The sequence below is a fragment of the Lepidochelys kempii genome, chromosome 1 (genome assembly GCF_965140265.1).
Source record: "Lepidochelys kempii isolate rLepKem1 chromosome 1, rLepKem1.hap2, whole genome shotgun sequence".
Lineage (NCBI taxonomy): Eukaryota > Metazoa > Chordata > Testudines > Cheloniidae > Lepidochelys > Lepidochelys kempii.
This window is the reverse complement of record NC_133256.1, coordinates 258,933,200-258,950,917: the sequence shown is the minus strand read 5'-3', so window position 1 is coordinate 258,950,917 and position 17,718 is coordinate 258,933,200. Positions and strand designations below refer to the sequence as shown.

Sequence of the window (17,718 nt, the reverse complement as noted above, 5' to 3'; positions counted from 1 at the left end):
TACATTCACTCTGAATCACTGACCAGCACCTGAGTGGGGAGCATTTTACAATGTTGCTGTTCTCTGTCCCATACTCTGCACAGCTCAACCAGTGCACCCAGCCTGTCAGCTGCATGTTAACGAGGGGCCAGCCCAGTGGGTTGGACACAGCTGTGGAGGAGAAAGTGAACTGAAGGCAAGTTAATTATCCAGCCTGCTAGCGAATGAAGGGAGGAGGGAGAGGTCTGCTGCTGGGGGTGATGAGGGTTCCTTCCTCATCACAGTGCAGTCACAGAGGAACACAATACCTTTCCTTGCCCACTTGGTCACAAACAGCCCTTTCTAACAGTGTCCCCTCTCCCCACCAATTGCCTGATCACCACACCTGCTCCTCCTGCCTGCACCCCTCCCTAGACATGGGCCGGATAGTAAGGCACTGAACTTGGTGGGCAGGTTTTTCCTGCCTTCAGTTGCTATGGAAACCTTCCTGAAAGCAGTCATCTGGGACCTGCCTGAGAGAGAAAGAGAGCCCTGCTGCTGGCATGTCAGAACCAGGGGCGTGAGCGGCCAGAGTGGAGGTGGATAAATCATGTCAGGAAAGCAGGAAGGTGCCATCAGCTGCTGCACAGGGAGCCAGTGAATAGGAACCTGTCCAAGGGTCCAAGGATCCAAGCGTCTCACCGTGAAAGTGCCAAAACCATACCACAATAGCCCTCTGACTCCCAACCTCTGTGGGGCAAAGATTTCTCCAAACCAGCTGATCTCAAAGGGGGTCCAGCAGTTGTCTTGGGAGGACAATTCCACTCCCTAAGCACAGCTGCTCATCTGATCCATCTCGAGTAGCTGCTAGGGGCACCCTTAAACTATTTGCCTGATCTCAATGAATCCTAGTAGTAGTAGTATGAAAAAACATTCATAGCACGAATGTGCTTTAGAGATTAAAACATTAATTCAGTTCACTCCCTGCCCCAGCTCCAGTAAAACGTCACAGGAAACTGGGGCAAAGGATTCTGGGGCACATCAAGGGCTCAGTGGGGAGTGGGTACATGGTGGAGGAGAAAGGCCAAGAATACCTGCTCTACATATTCCCTGTGGCCCCATACCACAATGCCACTCCCTTGACTGACTGACGTCAGGCCAAAGCAGCCCTCCCCTCTTCCAAGGAGACAGTCTGTACTCCCCTCCCCCAAGGAACTTCCTGCTGATACAAAACCAGGAGGTGCAATTTTAAATGGATTTAAGAGATGGACAGAAAGCTAAGGAAAGGGACAGAGGATGAACCAGAAACCAGTTAGAGTGACAGTGGATGAGTCGTGAGACAGACTGTTAAGAAGCCAGTGAAGATAACATAGGATGAGGGTCCCCATTTCCAAGAGCAAGAGGATTATACAATTTCAGCACTGTGGGGCCCCGTGCATTTTAGAGAGAAGTAATGGGATATTGAAAATACAGAGGATCTTACTGGAAAACTCCAGTTACAGGAAAAGTGAAGCAATGAACTACCTTAAAAAAAAAAAAAAAAAAGAGAGAGAGAGAGAGAGAGAAAATGTTATGGCTGCAAGGTCAGCATCCCAAAATTAGGGTATTGTCTATATAACCTTAACTCTGCTCCCTAAGAGTCTGTGTTATGATAGTCCTTACATGATTGCATGCTATTTTTCATGTAGGCTTGACTGCCAGTAGTGCTGAACACCCACAATTCTAACTGCAGCCAGTGGGAACTGTAGGTGATTGACATGTCTGAAAAATCTGCCCCATACAATTTTTTCTATTACCCCAAATACACATTTCCCCTTGTAGTGACACCACTGATCTGTACACCAGGCCATAAAATAATTTCTATACATAACAGGTAGTGAACAAAGCAAGAGCTCTTGCAGAGCTTGTTCAATGCACACATTCACTATTGCAGCTAAGTTAGCCATGCAATTCGGAAAATACACTCTTCCCACAGCTACAACATGGGCAAGGAGCACTAAGAAATTATATCCGTGGAAGTGCAAGCTTTCAAACCCTCAGAACTCTCTCAAATCAAACCCAGTTTTTACCTAACATTCACAGTCCCACTTGAGGACAATTTCCATGCAAAATGTCAACTTCCAGTATCGAAACATTTTGGTGCTACAGCTACTAGCACCAAAAGACCAACACAAAAAACCACAATGTACGGCAATAATATCGACAGATATAGTTAAATGATATGGAAGTCCCCTGTGATGTTTTGGGGAACATCCACACCAGTAGTATTCTGTCACAGCCTGCTTTATGTGTGCCTTTATGCTGTCCAGTTTTGGTTCAGAGCCCTGACACCAGTAGCTTGCCCACAAGCACAAAACATATCTACATTACAAAAATACCCTAATACCCCCACACCTGTAGCAGCGAGTCTCAGTGCCCGGGTCAACTGACTTGCAGGGCTCACACTGGAGGGCTCACAATCTTGCTTGGGTTGGAGACTGGGCTCTGAAACCTGGGGGAGGGGGGTGGTTCTCAGAGCTGGGGCTTCAGCCCAGAGGGAACACCTACACTGCTACTGTGAGTCCCACAGCGAGAGCACAAATCAGTTGACCTGGGCTCTGAGACTCACTGATGCGGGAATATTTTGCAGCGTAGCAGTACTCAAAGTCTCACCCTGGCTTCCACCAGCCTAGTAACACCGTGCAGGGTGACACCAACATCACTTCCAGTCCTGCGTCTCCCCAAATCCAGCCACCCTGAGTTCTTAATTACCAGACACTTGGGATTTTTCCCCTCTGGTTCATTACCCCCGAAAGTGTGAAACTAATCCCCAGCTGGCAGCTTGCTTTGGCATATACTCTCCACACAGTTTGCACATCAGAGACGTGCTTGAGGCAAAAAACAAACAAAAGGTGTATTTAAGAGAAATATCACATTCAAGAAATGGAACTAGTGCGGGAGACCAAACATACAAAAGTTACACTGCAAACAAAGATGCATCTTCAGGATTTATACTTTTGAATTAGATAAAAATACCTTTCCTAATACAATTTACCTGTTTCCTCAACTGTTTCCCAGCGTACCCCATCCCAGAGAGGATCCAGCATTTCATGGCTAATACCTGTCAAGTGACTGTCCATCACTTCAAACCCCTTCACTTTTTAAGAAATTTTCAGGTTTCTTTTCTTCTTTAGTCACTATAAATATCAAAGTGGGAAAAACACCCTTGTTTCTTAGGCCTTGTCTACACTACCACTTAGAGCTGAAACTTTCTTCGCCCAGGGATGTGAAAAAACACACCCCTGAGCAATGCAAGTTTCAGCGCTGTAAAGTGCGACTACACAGCCGCATTAAAGCACTGCTGAGGCAGCGCTTTAACGTTGGCTGTGTAGACATATCCCTAGTTTTCCAAGACTGGTGTTTTCTTTTCAGTTTCAGGTTGTTTCAATGTTTTCCCATGAACTTTAATGGTTCATCATTTGTCTTTTCCAGCGTTGTACAATTCTAGGTGCTCGGAGCTAGTCTTGTCTGGCTGGGGAGGCAGCCCCTTCCCTGCCTGATGCCACACTGAGAGATAGAGCTGAATGTTGCCACACAAATTATGAAAGCAGTTTTATATATATACACAAATACATACATTCATAGCCACAGTCTCCGTGTGTATGCGTTATCATAATGATGTTCGTGTTCAGAACATTACAAGATTTCACAAAAGACCTTATTCAACATATTTTACAGCATAATGACATTGTATACAATCTGTTTATTCAACTGATTATTTTGGGAGGAGATTTAACCCCCTATTCTCCTCTTGGGGTGTCCAGACCTTGACTGTTACCCCCGAGCCACTTGAAAACAATTGAACCCCTTCTGTTCAAACTTCCACACGCACACACAAGTCATCTCTGGGTGGAGAAAATTCCAACTTGCCAACTGAAAATATGGACAGTTATGTGTGAGACAAACAAAGTTGTAACTGGAAACAAACATCCTCAGCTACAGCTGACTGCAGTGTTCCAGCTACAGTACACTTGTCAAGCGTGTAACCATGCACTTTACAAGGATATACAGTAAAAGCTTTGTTATCTGGCATGTTGGGAGAATGGGGGTGCCGGTTAGTCAAAAATTCTGGTCAACTAAGAGTTATACTTACCAATGGAATACCAATTTTCAAAGAATTAGAATACAATAAAATGAATAAAGTATAAAATAGAATACAGGTACTCACCAATCCAGTAGTAATACTGCATGGCAGAGTGTTGGTTTCTTGAAGCACTTAGGTGTATAAAGGTAAAGTTTTCTATATAGTAGGTTATCTGATGACACTACATATCACTATGGGCAGCGCATGGCGTACACCCAGATCACTAAAAACAACACTTCAACTAAAACAATACTGAACATAATTTAATCTTTCTTTGATGATTCAGATGGCACTTCAGGATCTTGCAGTTCCTCAGGGTCATCATTAATCAACATCAATTATCATTGTAGATGTAGAATGTGTAGGAGATTGGGCTGAATCTGTACTGACCCTATGACACACCCTGGAAGCTGTTTTTTTGCCTAATTTCCTTATATCAGCTTGCTTACAGGTCTTCTGCCTCTTTTGCATAAAAGTAGAGTGCAGAATGTGCAACTGCATAACCTCCTGGGCAGTATAACATGGTTGCCTTTCTGCAAATTTAATTATTGTATCAAAAGCTGAAGCAGCCTTTCCCCAAGTTATTTTGTCCTCTTCACTAAAATCATCTTCTTCACTGTCTTTATCAGTGTCCTTTGACTTTTCAGTTTTCAAAACATTCGCTATTATTTCCGTATCAGTAAGTGTGTGTGTCACTTCAACCTCCTTGTCAGCTTCAACCCACTCTTCTAGCTCACTTTCATGAAGTTTGTTGATGGGGTGTGAAGGAGGAGTATCCTTCACCATTTCAAGAATTTGTGCTAATGTATTTTTTCTAACTCTTACTTTAAAGCTTTCAAATTCATCTTCATCAGAAGACACTTCTGCAAACATAACACTAGGCCACAATTTTATCCAAGCTCTCCTTAATGTTTCACTTTTAACTGAATTCCAGGCACAAGCAACATTAAAAACTGCATCTTTTATATTATAAAGAGATTGAAAGTCCTGTATAGTGCCTTCATGATTGATCAACTTTCTCAGGAAATCTCTTCTGTAATAACATTTCATATTCTGGATAATGCCCTGGTCCATAGGTTGAATCAATGAAGCAACACTGGCAGGCAGGAAGATGGTAAAAATATTACCAGACACTAATTCTGTTTCATGAGGGTGAGCTCTACAATTGTCTAGCAATAGAATAGCTTTGCTATCTTCAGGTAAGCTTATTTTTCTAAAATGTTCTTTCACTGCAGCTACAAAAACATGATGAAACCAATCATAAAAAATTTCTTTGTTCATCCATGAATTACCTTGTGCTTTGTAAACAACAGGTAAATGTGCAACACCTTTGAAAGCTCTAGGATGACTATACTTCCCAATCACCAAAAGTTTTATTTTATGCAAGCCTGCAGCATTAGCACACGTAAGAACAGTTAGTCTGTCTTTATTCTGCTTAAAACCAGCAGCTCTAGATTCACTTGCACCTGCTACGGTAGAATTCGGCAAGCATCGCCAAAATAGGCAAGTTTCATCAGCATTATAAATTTGTTCAGGGGATAGATCATGTTCAGCAATTAAATTCCTAAAAAATTCACAATATTTTTCTGCAGCTTCATGGTCAGCCGATTTTTGTTCGCCGGATACATCTAGCTTTCTAATGCCGTGACGAAGTTTAAAACATGAAAGCCATCCATCAGAAAATGCACATGGCTCAGTCAATTGCATTTGCTTATAAAAATCTTTTGCCTTTTCAATGAGCATTGGGCCAGATATAGAGGCACCCTCTGATCGTTTCAATAAAAACCATTCATATAAAACACTGTCTAGCTGCTCCAATTTAGGCGTATGCAGAGTACGGCGTTGTTCAACAGCTTTATTTGACTCACAACTAGCAAAAAATTTGAGCAGTTGTCCTTTCTGAGCCTTGATGTCATATATTGTGGACGAGCCAACATTGTACTCTTGCATCAAAACATTCCTATTCTCACCCTTTTCAAGACGTGTACAAATATCTATTTTCTGTTTTAATGTCAACACAACTCTCTTACGCTTCTTTCCTTTGCTTTTCGCTGGTATTTTGGATGCCATGATGGTAGGGTGGTGTTGATATTTTACGATAAACACAGGACAATGCACAGAGTAATAAACCGACCGATCACAATGGCGATACAAACAGAAAGAATAGCAGTCAGCTTTTCTCGGCTAACTCGAGCCTAGTCCGACTGCTCTCGGAAAAACTTGGGTCCCGAATAGCTTCAGCATCGATTCTGGTTAGCTTTGGCATTGGTCCCAGTTACTAGATTGAAGATTTGTATTGGCAGAGATCAGAAATGCTGGTTTCTAGAGCTTTCTGGTTGGTAAAGTGCTGGATAACACAGCTTTTACTGTATACAGTTACTTTTTTTTTTTTTTTTTTTAAATAGTGCAGTTTTCCCTTAAAAACGGAGGTGTGGAAAAGACAGATGTAAATTCACTTGAACTTCCGCTTCACACTGCTGAGCCAGCTGTTAATATTCCTGCTTTCTCTCTCACAGCTGCAATAGGAAACAGCTTTCAATTATCTGGCTTTAGGCAAACACCCAGATAACAGTCTCCTATTGTGTGTTTGTTTTACCTGGTCAGCCCCCTTTGCCATTTGATCTCCAGTTAACCCTCACATGACAGCAGTTCAGCTTTGGATGTGAAGCAGACTGGTGGAGTCAGATATGAGCTCCTTTCCAGTACTGGCTGCCCAGGGTCTCTAGCACAAGAAGAGAAACTTCCACCCAGGAGTGCCCTTCCTCAATTGATACATATTATATATATATATATATAACAATGAGAACAATAAGAATCCATTTAGAAAGGAGTAACAAAACAGCATCCCATCTAGCAAGTTTCCCAATAAGTCTTCAGCAAGACAAAAACCAATAAACCTAAGTTTTCAGTAACAATACAAAAAAGAGCAATCAATGGAAATTGTTAAAGTGACACAATCAGCTGAGAAGTTATACTTCTCACTGGAATTATTTTTTTCCCACTAGTGTTAAGAGTAATATCTACTATGACTATAAAGAAGTGAGCAATGGAAAAATACCCCACCCCACCCCCCCGCTTAATTTGTACATTTGACAGCACTTTGCATATACTTAGTTCCCTATTTCCCCTGTTCTTTCTGAAAAAAGAAAAGGAGTACTTGTGGCACCTTAGAGACTAACCAATTTATTAGAGCATAAGCTTTCATGAGCTACACGAAAGCTTATGCTCTAATAAATTGGTTAGTCTCTAAGGTGCCACAAGTACTCCTTTTCTTTTTGCGAATACAGACTAACACGGCTGTTACTCTGAAACCTGTTCTTTCTGAGTCTGTCATACAGCAACAGGACAGAAACATTTTAGAAAAGAAGAAAGATAGACTGTAAAGACACAAACATTGGCCCAGGGACTTGGAGACAGATGTGGCACCAGAAAGCTTTCTCAGTACATATTTTAAAACTGCATGCTGACAGTGTCAACTTCAAACATCCAGATTGAACCTCCCAGTCACAGAAACGAGAGATGAAAAATCTGTATTTGTTCTAGTTCATCTCCTCCAGCCCTCACAAAAAGTTTTTGCTTTAGAATTTGAATCAGGATTCACCAAATCAAATCCGCTACAGCAAGTCCCACCCTCACCCTTGCATCTCCCCTTCCCACTCAGGTCAGGTGGTAGCATATCCTGGATCTGCAAGTGCCATTTGCTCCTCAAGTCAATATTTGCTGTGAGTGCCTGTGAAACCGGAGTCTTCCTCCCAACCATAATTAAACTAGCAATTGAAGAAGGCGGAACATACACCTGGGAGAAAGGAAACACAAGATCCAGGAAGGGCCTATAACAGACAATGCAGGGTGCTGCCCTACCCTAGCAGAGTGACACCCAGTTAAGTTTTTACACCTATGCACAATTCCACGTGGATCTCGTCCCTTATCACATCCAGATTAAACAGTTTCTATTACACTTGTAGACCTGACTCATTCCAGGAAACGTCTCTGCAAGGTTTATAACCTACTAGCCTAGCAGTGTTTTGGGTTGCTGTAAATACACAGTATAAGGACAGGAATGATGCAATGACAGTGAATTAACCCTCTGACTTTATCTCTAGTGACCACATGATTTAGAGCAACAGTTAAAGGAGTTTAAATGACTTCATCCTCGTTCCCCCTGTGCATCACATCAGACCTCATAAAAGTCTGCTGATGATCGGGTAGTCACTGCTCCAAAGGGATCCTTGGACTGGAATAGCAGGAGGTGTGCCAGGTCAAAATTGGGGTTTCATGGCAGAGCTATGTTGGTAAGTGGGCACAGAGGGATGGTGGCTTGCCAGGATCTAGAGTGTAGGGAGAACACTCAGTACTTAAATGGTCCCCAATCACTGAAATCATTGTGAATGAAGGAGACTGATTGTATGTTTGCGGCAGGAGGAAAGGGGAGAGAAGACAAGACCTATCCTTTGTCTCCTGCAGTGCCTCCTATCACACAAATCCAGAGCTCTACAGTTGGTAGAATGACTCAAAATCTAGAATTAACAACCAAAGAAATGCAAACTGGAACTCCTTGTCTCCTCCCAGCTTGAATCTACTACAGAAGTTTGCAAGAGGCTTTTATGCACCTCTTTGAAAGTGTAATTATGGTCAGAAAAGTAATTAATTTAAAATGCCATCTTCTTAGGCAGCAGATCTGCTCCCTATGTGCAGCAGTTGTCTCATTATAACAGCAAGAAAAATAAAGGTTTTATGAGCCCTGCAGACTCATCACTCAGCCCATCCTGGCTCATGCAAAAGCAACAGAATGATTAATTAAATTTCCAATTGCAAGGCCACATTCAAACCTCTAATTCACTTTGAAGATAACATAAGAGAGGACAGAATCTTGTTGCCTGGTGATAATAAGCCAGGAAGAATCCAGCTTGACTTTCAGATCACAGTTTGACATAGTAGGGCTGGCACAGAAAAATTAAAAATAAAAAAAATTATACACTGTGCACATCTGATTATGGAGCCATTGAGATACAATGAACATGGAAGTCCAACATGCCAACATTTTTCAGAGCAGAACTGCGCTTTAACATTCATTTTAAAATACAAAAAAAGGAGTGGTATTTTATCTACCGGGCTCCAAAGCAGACAAATCACTCTGTGCAAGAGAGACATGCTGGCCAGCTAGAATCATGAGAGGCTCTAGCATCTGCCTAAATCATTTATCACACTCTAAACCTGGAGACTGCAAAGCCCACCCACATTCATCACAATAACAGGTCTGTGAAAGGAAACCTCAGGCCAGGGATTTGCAGACTCCCTGGGATACCAGTGCTGACCCCTCAACCTTCAAGCCCTTGGAGAAGCAGAGAACAGCTGATAAATTCCTGAGGGTAGCTGGTACCCAACCCTATATAAAAAAACTGAGTGTTAAGATTTTACTGTACTGTTCTGGAAAAGAACTAAACATAGTCCACCATTTTGCCGAGACCACTTACCTTTGCCAAGTGGACGTGCTTTTCCCTCTTGAATGTCCCACGCTGCTCTTCTTTTCATTGGGTTGGAGAGAGGACCTTTGGTGGGAGGAAAGAGAAGCACGCACAGTGGTCTTCATACAAAGAAGAAATGGAATAGGCAAAGCACCCACAAATATCTATGGTTTAACATTGGAAGGGGTATGTATGGGTGTGTGGAGAAGATGGACAAAATATGGCCTAGCGAAGCCTTTTCCATCTCTAATTTCTATTATATGTTGAAACATCCTTTACTCCAAATGTAGACAGTGATCACTTTAGGGATATGTTAGCAAGTGGGGTACAATTATGCCCAGATTCCCATGTGTGTCTAGCGCATCTTGAAGAACAAGGCTGAAGGTTTCAAAGGCCTTCCTTATTAAATGCTACTGCAAAAATGTAACCAAGTGTTTTATAACTATAGGTTATAAGGAGTCACCAAACCTCTCCTCCCTGGGGATGTTATACCCAATTTCGGCAAAGTCAAAGTTTTTTCAGCCAATTAAGCATAACTGTAATAGTTCCATTTAGGTATAACTTTTCATATCCAAAGCACTCTACAGTTAATTAACCCTAACAGCTTCCTGTGACACTAAGCATCACTGTAGTCACACCCTACACATGACCGCAATAATAATTGCGCAAAATATGCCTTGTGAGGTAACATTTTAAAACTACCACCACATTGATCATTAATATTTTTCCACGATGTATGCACACAATGGGTATTAAGAGTTATGAATATATGCTAGAATTATAACTAAGGTGTGTATAAACCAAATATACACAGGGGGATTTGGGTCTATCTTAAGCAAAGGAATGTGTGTTTACCTCAATTTAAATACAAGCAGTAAACAGATCCATCAAACTAACAAGGAGTGGAGGCAAACCATACTAACAAGTGGAGGAGAAGACACCATGGTGTTTACACCCAGGAGAGAGAGAAGCTTGGTCTGGGTTTTACTTTTTAAACAATCAATTTCAAAGGTTTATTGGTCTATAAAGACAGGGGGATAGGAAGCCCACAGGAAGGGGAAGAACAGCAAGACCGATGGATTTTGGGAGAGATAAGCAAAGACGGAAGCCATCTTTGGCATCCATCACTAGACAGACCCCTTGCAAGCTGAGAAAAATGGGTCCTTCAAACAAGGGGGGCTGAAGTCTCTGGAATTGAATATAGATGAGAAACCTACTTAGACGAAGATCTTTCACTTAAGGAGACAAAGGAAACCAGCACCTTGTACTTCTGTGGAAGGTCCTGACTGAGGGAAAGTCAGCCATGGCTGGGTAGAAGAATGACTGATGAGAGAAACCATCATGAACAAAGCCTGTAGCTAGCTAGATTATGTTTTAGACTTTTAGAAATGTATTTTGTTTTGTTTCACTTGTAACTCTTTCTATCTTCATTCCTTATACATGTTTAATCATATATATATTTTGTTAGTAAATTTATGTAATTTTTACCATAAATCTACTCAGCTCTGTGTTTAAAGGGAAGGGTGTATTTCCTGCCAGTTAAGTTAATAAGCTGTGAAGTGTTTTGTGTCTTTAGAGGAACAAACAAGCTATATTATTTCTCTGAACTGTCCAAAAGAGGGCTGGACATTGCAGAGCACACAGTTTTGGGAAAATTCAGGACTGTGTTGGGGTTACCCTGCAAGTAGTAACTACGGTTGGTGGAGTGGGGCTGTGGGACCGCACACCACCAGACTACCAGCATACAGGTCACACACCTTGAGTGTCTGTGGGCCTGGCAGCCCTGGTTCAGCAGCTCTGACCCCAGTAGCCTGTCTTCAGCCCCACAGTTCCATGCTGATTTTGGAACCTATTCAGTGACAGCCAGTCTGCTCAGTTTACAAGATTTTTTTTTCTGCCAGCCCTGCAAACTCACCCTGAGACACCAGAGTCAAGTTGAGTTTTATTTTGCTCACCCAACATCACCAGTAATAAAAAGCCCTGCAAGTAAAATTACGGCCTTAGTGACACTAGTACCTTCCAAGGCCTCTGATGGGTTTGCACAGGTTTAACTGACTGGACCTGTAAGTCTGTTGACAATGCACAAGGAAGAACAGATTCCAATTCACTCTCTCATAGCTTTGTTGGCTCTGCAGGGCTAACAAGAGCAAAAGGCAGGACTAGATTCATCAGATGTGACTCTGAATAAACCCAGGTAGCAGATCTGTTGAACACCACTCTGCTGAGCGGAGCTGCAATTTAAGAGCTGTATTCAGGGCCACAGTCAGATGACTCCTTTCAGAACTCTGCTTTTCTTTAAAATCTAAAAACATGACATCCTGCACTGTAAGGCTACTCCCACCCAGACCACTGTCCAGGATCTGCTGGAAATGCTCCTTTATAACACATGCCACATGTTAAACTACTTAGGCCCAGAACCTGCAAACTATTATACACTAGTAACTTTATATGCATGTTCTCAAAGAAGCTGGACTATATTAGGACCATTAACAGCTATAGTGGTATGAGATAAGAATGATGTAAAAGTGATCATATTTCATGCCTGTGGGAATGAGGAAGGATTTCTTTTTCCCTACTACAACTTTGTACACTTGGCCTGCTACATTCTCATTGTTTTCTCCACTCATTCCTCAAGCATCAGGAACTAGACACTGCCAAGGGGAAGACTTGGGACTGACTGACCCAGTAGCACTGTTGTAGGAAGTGATGTACCAGACCAATTACACTTATGGTCTGCCCCAATGTGGTATCTCCTTTGTTTGTAAGTCTCAGAAGTCAAGTCTATTTTCACCTTTCCTAGGGGTATTGTTAGCAAATCCTACTCTCTAAATAGCCAGACCGCTGCATTACCAACATCAATTGTTGTGTTTCCATTTAGAATGAGCAGACATACCACTTCATCAGAAACAAACATACACATGGTGGAACCAACACTCCCTTCTTCTCCAGCCTGATGTTGTCAACAGTACTGATGTGGAGAGCTGAGGAATATGCATCTCCCCTCATCAGGAGGGTCCCTGGAGGTTACTTTGCATGAGATGATCCTGCCTTGTTTTTAGCAGTTCTGATGGAAGGCACGAAGGGAGGATTCTCTTGTTTTATGGCAACAGAAAGGTAGGTGTTTAAACAGAAATAGTTGCTAATGTGAAGCACAGAATGCTGGAGTTGTGAAACTAACACCTGCATTCAGGAACACAGGGCTTGCTGCATTTGATCAGACCACTTGTCCATCTTGTCAGCTATCCTGTCTGAAATGGCTAATTCTCGATGCTTCCAAGGAGAGTGTAAAGTCTCCATAATGCACCTAAACAACTGAACAATACCATACCATATTCTTGACCCTAACAAGTGATTTACAGCTGCAGGGAAGCTTGAGGATCTACCACTTGTAACTGTTACTTTGGCTCTATCACTGCAGAGGTCTTCTCGTCATTCAAAGAAATCTCTAATGCTTTCTGAATCTCAATTTTTTTTTCTTCCCAGTTTTTGGTGAGAAGTGCCAGATTAACAATCTTGGAGATGAAAGCCGTTCATTCATTTGCAGAAGATACAATCCAGAGTGTGGAGTCCTCAAGCGATTCCCTCTCTGATATCTCCATGAATGACATCTTCTAACATTACAGAAACACACCCTCAGATCTGATGCCAACTGGCAATAATTTATATATTCTGTTATTTTTAAAAGGGGTTAATGTAAACTTGTATTAGTAAGATATGGCCAATCACCACCCTGACCACTCTGTGTGTTGTGCCCCTTCCCCCTACTACCTCTCTTTTATGTCCTTAGATTGTGAGTTCTTTGGGGCAAGAATCAAGCCTTCTTTTCTGTTTGGAAAGTGCTGAGCACACTGGGGGCACTACAGGTAATATATAATGAAATAATATTACCCAACACATCCCTCTAGTGTCTGTGGCAGCCCCAAGACTGTTCTGGAATCCAGATTATCCAGCAAAAAGCAGTGTTATGATCTGTACTGAAGGACTGTGTACCATTGCTTCTTCTGGGCTGGTAGGTGCCCCAAGTGATTCTAAGATCTAGCCTATACACCCTGCAATGCCTGTTTCCAGTTCCAACAGTATCTTGTATTTTCTCTTGTTCTTTAGCACTAACAGATGCTTGACTTCTTGAAACACACTTGGTGCTTTATTCCGCCCTCCAGATATTGCAACAAGATGCACTGAGGAGGATTGTGATGTCACAAAGCAGGGTGCTATGACATCACATAAAAATAAGTAGGGATGTGGCTGTTGAAATCTACAGCAAGGAAATGCCTGCTTAAATTCAAAACATTCTTAAAGAACTAGAATGAGAGAAATATAAACACAGGAGAAGAAAAGAGATTAAGCCCCATTCACCATGATTATTGTTCCCTCTTCTGCATTTACATATTCTTGTATGAGGAATTACATAAGTTCCCTGCCTTCACTCTGATTTTGATGTATTCTGAAATTCAGAGGGTTTGCATTACACCCATTCATGCCCCAAACCTGGAGGCTATTGTCATGATGCTGGTCATCTTATAGCTGTTCCTCTTCCCTCACCCCCCAGCTTTACAACACCAGACAGAACAGGAGTCAGTCTCTCCTCTCAGCATATCTGAACAGAAACTGAGAACAAGGGGAAATAAAAGGCAGGCAAGATCTGATTAGTGGCAAAAAGGCGAAAAAGTTGGCCACTGGGGATTGGCGACAACCAAGGCAAAGCAATAGCATACCTGTAATTCATGAGCAAGCCTCTAGGCAAGTCTGAATAAAGTAAAATAGAAGAGGGACAAGGGCAGAGACAAAGTGCAAGAAAAGACCAAAGGAATAAAAAAAAGATGGATAGAAAGAAGGCAGGAGATGATGCCCCTAAAACCTAATTAAATCCAGTCATGAATCCTTGTATAAAATGAGTCAGAAAGTTGCAGTGCAGCCCCTGAGTCACCAGATCAAGTGAAATGGAATCTTCCTAGGGGCTGTAGAGGAGAGACCACCCTTAAGTCACCTCAGTGGTGAGGGAAGGGATATGAATAGGGTGGCCAGATGTCCCGATTTTATTGGGACAGTCCCAATTTTTGGGTCTTTTTCTTATATTGGCTCCTATTACCCCCCACCCCCATCTCATTTTTTCCCACTTGCTGTTTGGTCACCCCAGATATGAATACAGAGACAGGACAGAAGCCTACCCTACCACCGACCAGGGTTCAACCCTCCTTTTGCTGATAAAAATTATAAGTATGGTTTTGGTCATCCAGAAATACAGGAGAAGGAAGATATTTTGTTAACATTTCAGCTCCTGGCAGGGCAGCTGTATTCAAACAGACCCATTTGGTTTCATATTTGGCAGGATTCGTACCTTCCAGGCCCAATTCTCTTAACTGCAAACCACCGTGGAAATCTGGAGGAAGCATACCGAAGTGGAATGTGGGTGTGTACAAAAGGAAAACACCCCTGTATGTGAAGGGTGCCCATCTGAGCCAACAGACACGCACGCAGGTCTCTGTGAATAAACCACCGCTGTGGAGGGGTCCCAGGTGAGGGGGTATTTCCACCCACTGCCCAGCCCGCAGGGTTGCAGGCGTCAGAGGACAAGCTACGCTCCCCCTCAAGATGCGGGGCAGCAGAGTGCCGGGAGGGAGAGATTACGTGCCCCGTGGGCTCCTTATCGAGGCTGTAGGGCCCCATCTGCTCCCTCTTCCCCTGACCCACCCCCGGGAAAGCCGCTTTCTGCGCGTCGGGCCGTTCTCAGCCAGGCGTCCCCGCCCGGCCCGTGGCTGCCCGGCCCGTGGCTGCCCGGCCAGCCGCGCTGGTCTCAGCCCGTCAGGCGCGGCCGCTGCTGACAGAGCCCAGGGCTCTGCCCGGTCCCTCTGTGCCCACGCCCTGCCCCGGCCGCGAGCCGTTCTCGGGCTCCAGCCCTGCCCCCCGGCCGCCGCCGCCGCCGCCGGTCCCTCGCCTGCCAGCCGCCCCGGCTCGGCCGGCCGGGTCCGTCCCGCTGCACGCGTTCGCCCCCGCGCCCCCGCCAGCTGGCTGCCCCCCGCCCCCGGCTCACTTGCTCCGCGTGCCGCTCCCCCCGGCCGGGAGGGGGGCGCCCCCCAGTCCGCCGCCTCAGCCCCCGCCCTGCTGCAGCCGCCGCTGCTGCCAGAGACCGACAGGTTCAACCGCCGTCAGCACCACCGACTCGCCCCTCCCCCCCCAGCGCTGCGCATGCGCGGCACCGAAGCAGCGCCGGGGGGCATTATGGGGAATGTAGTCTTAGAGGGCCGCGCGGCGGAGCTCTTCCCCCCACCAGCGCGCAGCCTGGCGCCCTAGGCCTGCCTCGCGCCGGCTGCCCGCCACAGCTCCCGCGCTTCCCCCGCCGCCGGCACGCGCGAGGCTGCAGAGCCTGTCCCTACAGCGCGCTCTGCTGTTGAGCTTCCTGACTGGGGCAGGGGAAGTCCCCTTCGGCAGACGTGCCTGCACCCGTTCTCCTCAGCCCCCAAAGGCAGGGTACCCTACCCCACCATGACCGAAACTAGGGCCTTGATTTCCCCAGCCCCCCGCCGACCTAGGTCACTCAGGCATGTGAACGTAAAAACCCCATACTGAATCTTCACCCATTGAAAAACAAGATGTTTTAGAAAACAGGTGGTTCCCTCTCCCCTTTGCTTGACAATAATTAGGCACATTGTGGTAGTTCTGTTTCTCTGCTGCATAGCTAAGAGATAACTCTTGGAAAAAATGCTGTCAGTCCCCCTGTAGCTACCGTCAACAAATTAATTATATAGATATGCAAGCAAAGACAGCGTTACAAAGGGATAGACTAAGGGATCAAGAGAGGGTGATAATGGAGTGAAGGACAAGAAGGTAGAGAGGAGCCAGAGAGCAACACAGTTGCAGGAACACACACTCCCTTTTCAGGAGTCAATGGTGGCCATTTTCAGGGGGTCAGTGCTCCAGAGCATGGTGAGGGGAGGTAAATCGCTCTCTGCTATAGTCACACTCCAGCCAGCAAGTGAATAGAGTCAACTATAAAGATCAGAGAGAGAGAATGAACAGAATGCACTGAGAAAGCACATCCACTCTCTGTCATTACACTAAGTAAAACTATTTCCCCATGTTTATTCTCCCTCCCGCTCCCCCCACTGTTCCTCGCACGTTCTTGTCAACTGCTGGAAATGGCCCACCTTGATTATCACGACAAAAGGTTTTTTAGCCCCAGCTCTCCTGCTGGTAATAGCTCACCTTACCTGATCACTCTTGTTACAGTGTGTAGGGTAACAACCGTTGTTTCATGTTCTCTGTGTATATAAATCTCCCCAATGTATTTTCCACTGAATGCATCCGATGAAGTGAGCTGTAGCTCACGGAAGCTTATGTTCAAATAAATTTGTTAGTCTCTAAGGTACCACAAGTACCCCTTTTCTCTTTAAATCTGTGTTTGACACATACTAGTCACTTTACCCACTATTGAAAAGCAACCTTCATCTCCTCTACACAACAGTACCAAACAATGTGAAACTGAACACTAGCCCCAGTTTTAGGTCTGCAGTATGTAGTTTACCCACATTGGAAATTGCGGCTAATATGTCCCCTCCATTCCTACCCTTTGCTATTGTGAAAAGTGCCATGACTCCTTTAATGGCCCCTATAACCCAACTTAGCACTTTACATTTTCCAAGCACTGCAGAAATACTAATTAAGTCTCATACCACCTGCAAGATACATATTAGCCCAGTTTTTACAGGTGGGTAAACTGAGGAATACTGCTGATACGACCTGGTTAGGGTCACACAGGAAGTAGAAGAACCAGGATTAAAACACACGAGTTCCTGGTACCCAGTCCCATATGCACAGCATTGTCTCTCTACAAGATGTCAGGCCCCTGGCTTTATGCTTCATCCAGAAAATATATGATTTTGTTAAGTATTACAGGGAGTTATCCTAAACCACAAATATATTGACTTTTACCCCCCTATTGCGTGGACTACGGAACTGAGACCTCTTAAATAGGGTAGATTTTGTCCATTCACAGAGACTTCAGATGACTAACTGGCCATCTTATGTTTAGGTCCATCATTATTTAAATATGGCCTACCTAGGTGAATCACAACAGTATAGAGTGTTTTCAAGTTATGCAGCTGCAAGGAATCTGACTACTGAAAAACACTAAAAGATAAGTTTCCAATATCTGACATAAATGAACTATACTGG

General features: G+C 44.2%; 1 protein-coding gene across 8 annotated transcripts in view; it reads right to left on the bottom strand.

The window, feature by feature from the left end:
* The window catches only part of SGSM3 (small G protein signaling modulator 3), a 94,187-nt gene extending 78,472 nt beyond the window's left edge, over positions 1 to 15,715 (bottom strand). For 5 of the 8 annotated variants that reach the window (XR_012156549.1, XM_073327081.1, XM_073327059.1 and 2 more), the window contains exons 1-2: positions 15,578 to 15,715; positions 9,556 to 9,630 (exon numbers count right to left, since the gene is read on the bottom strand). The gene's annotated coding sequence lies outside the window, so the exon portion shown is untranslated. Of the gene's footprint in view, positions 1 to 4,165; positions 6,598 to 9,555; positions 9,631 to 14,884; positions 14,927 to 15,577 lie in introns of all 8 variants that reach the window. The other 3 variants (XM_073327084.1, XM_073327073.1, XM_073327094.1) reach the window with 3 other exon arrangements.
* Positions 15,716 to 17,718: the final 2,003 nt, after the last annotated feature.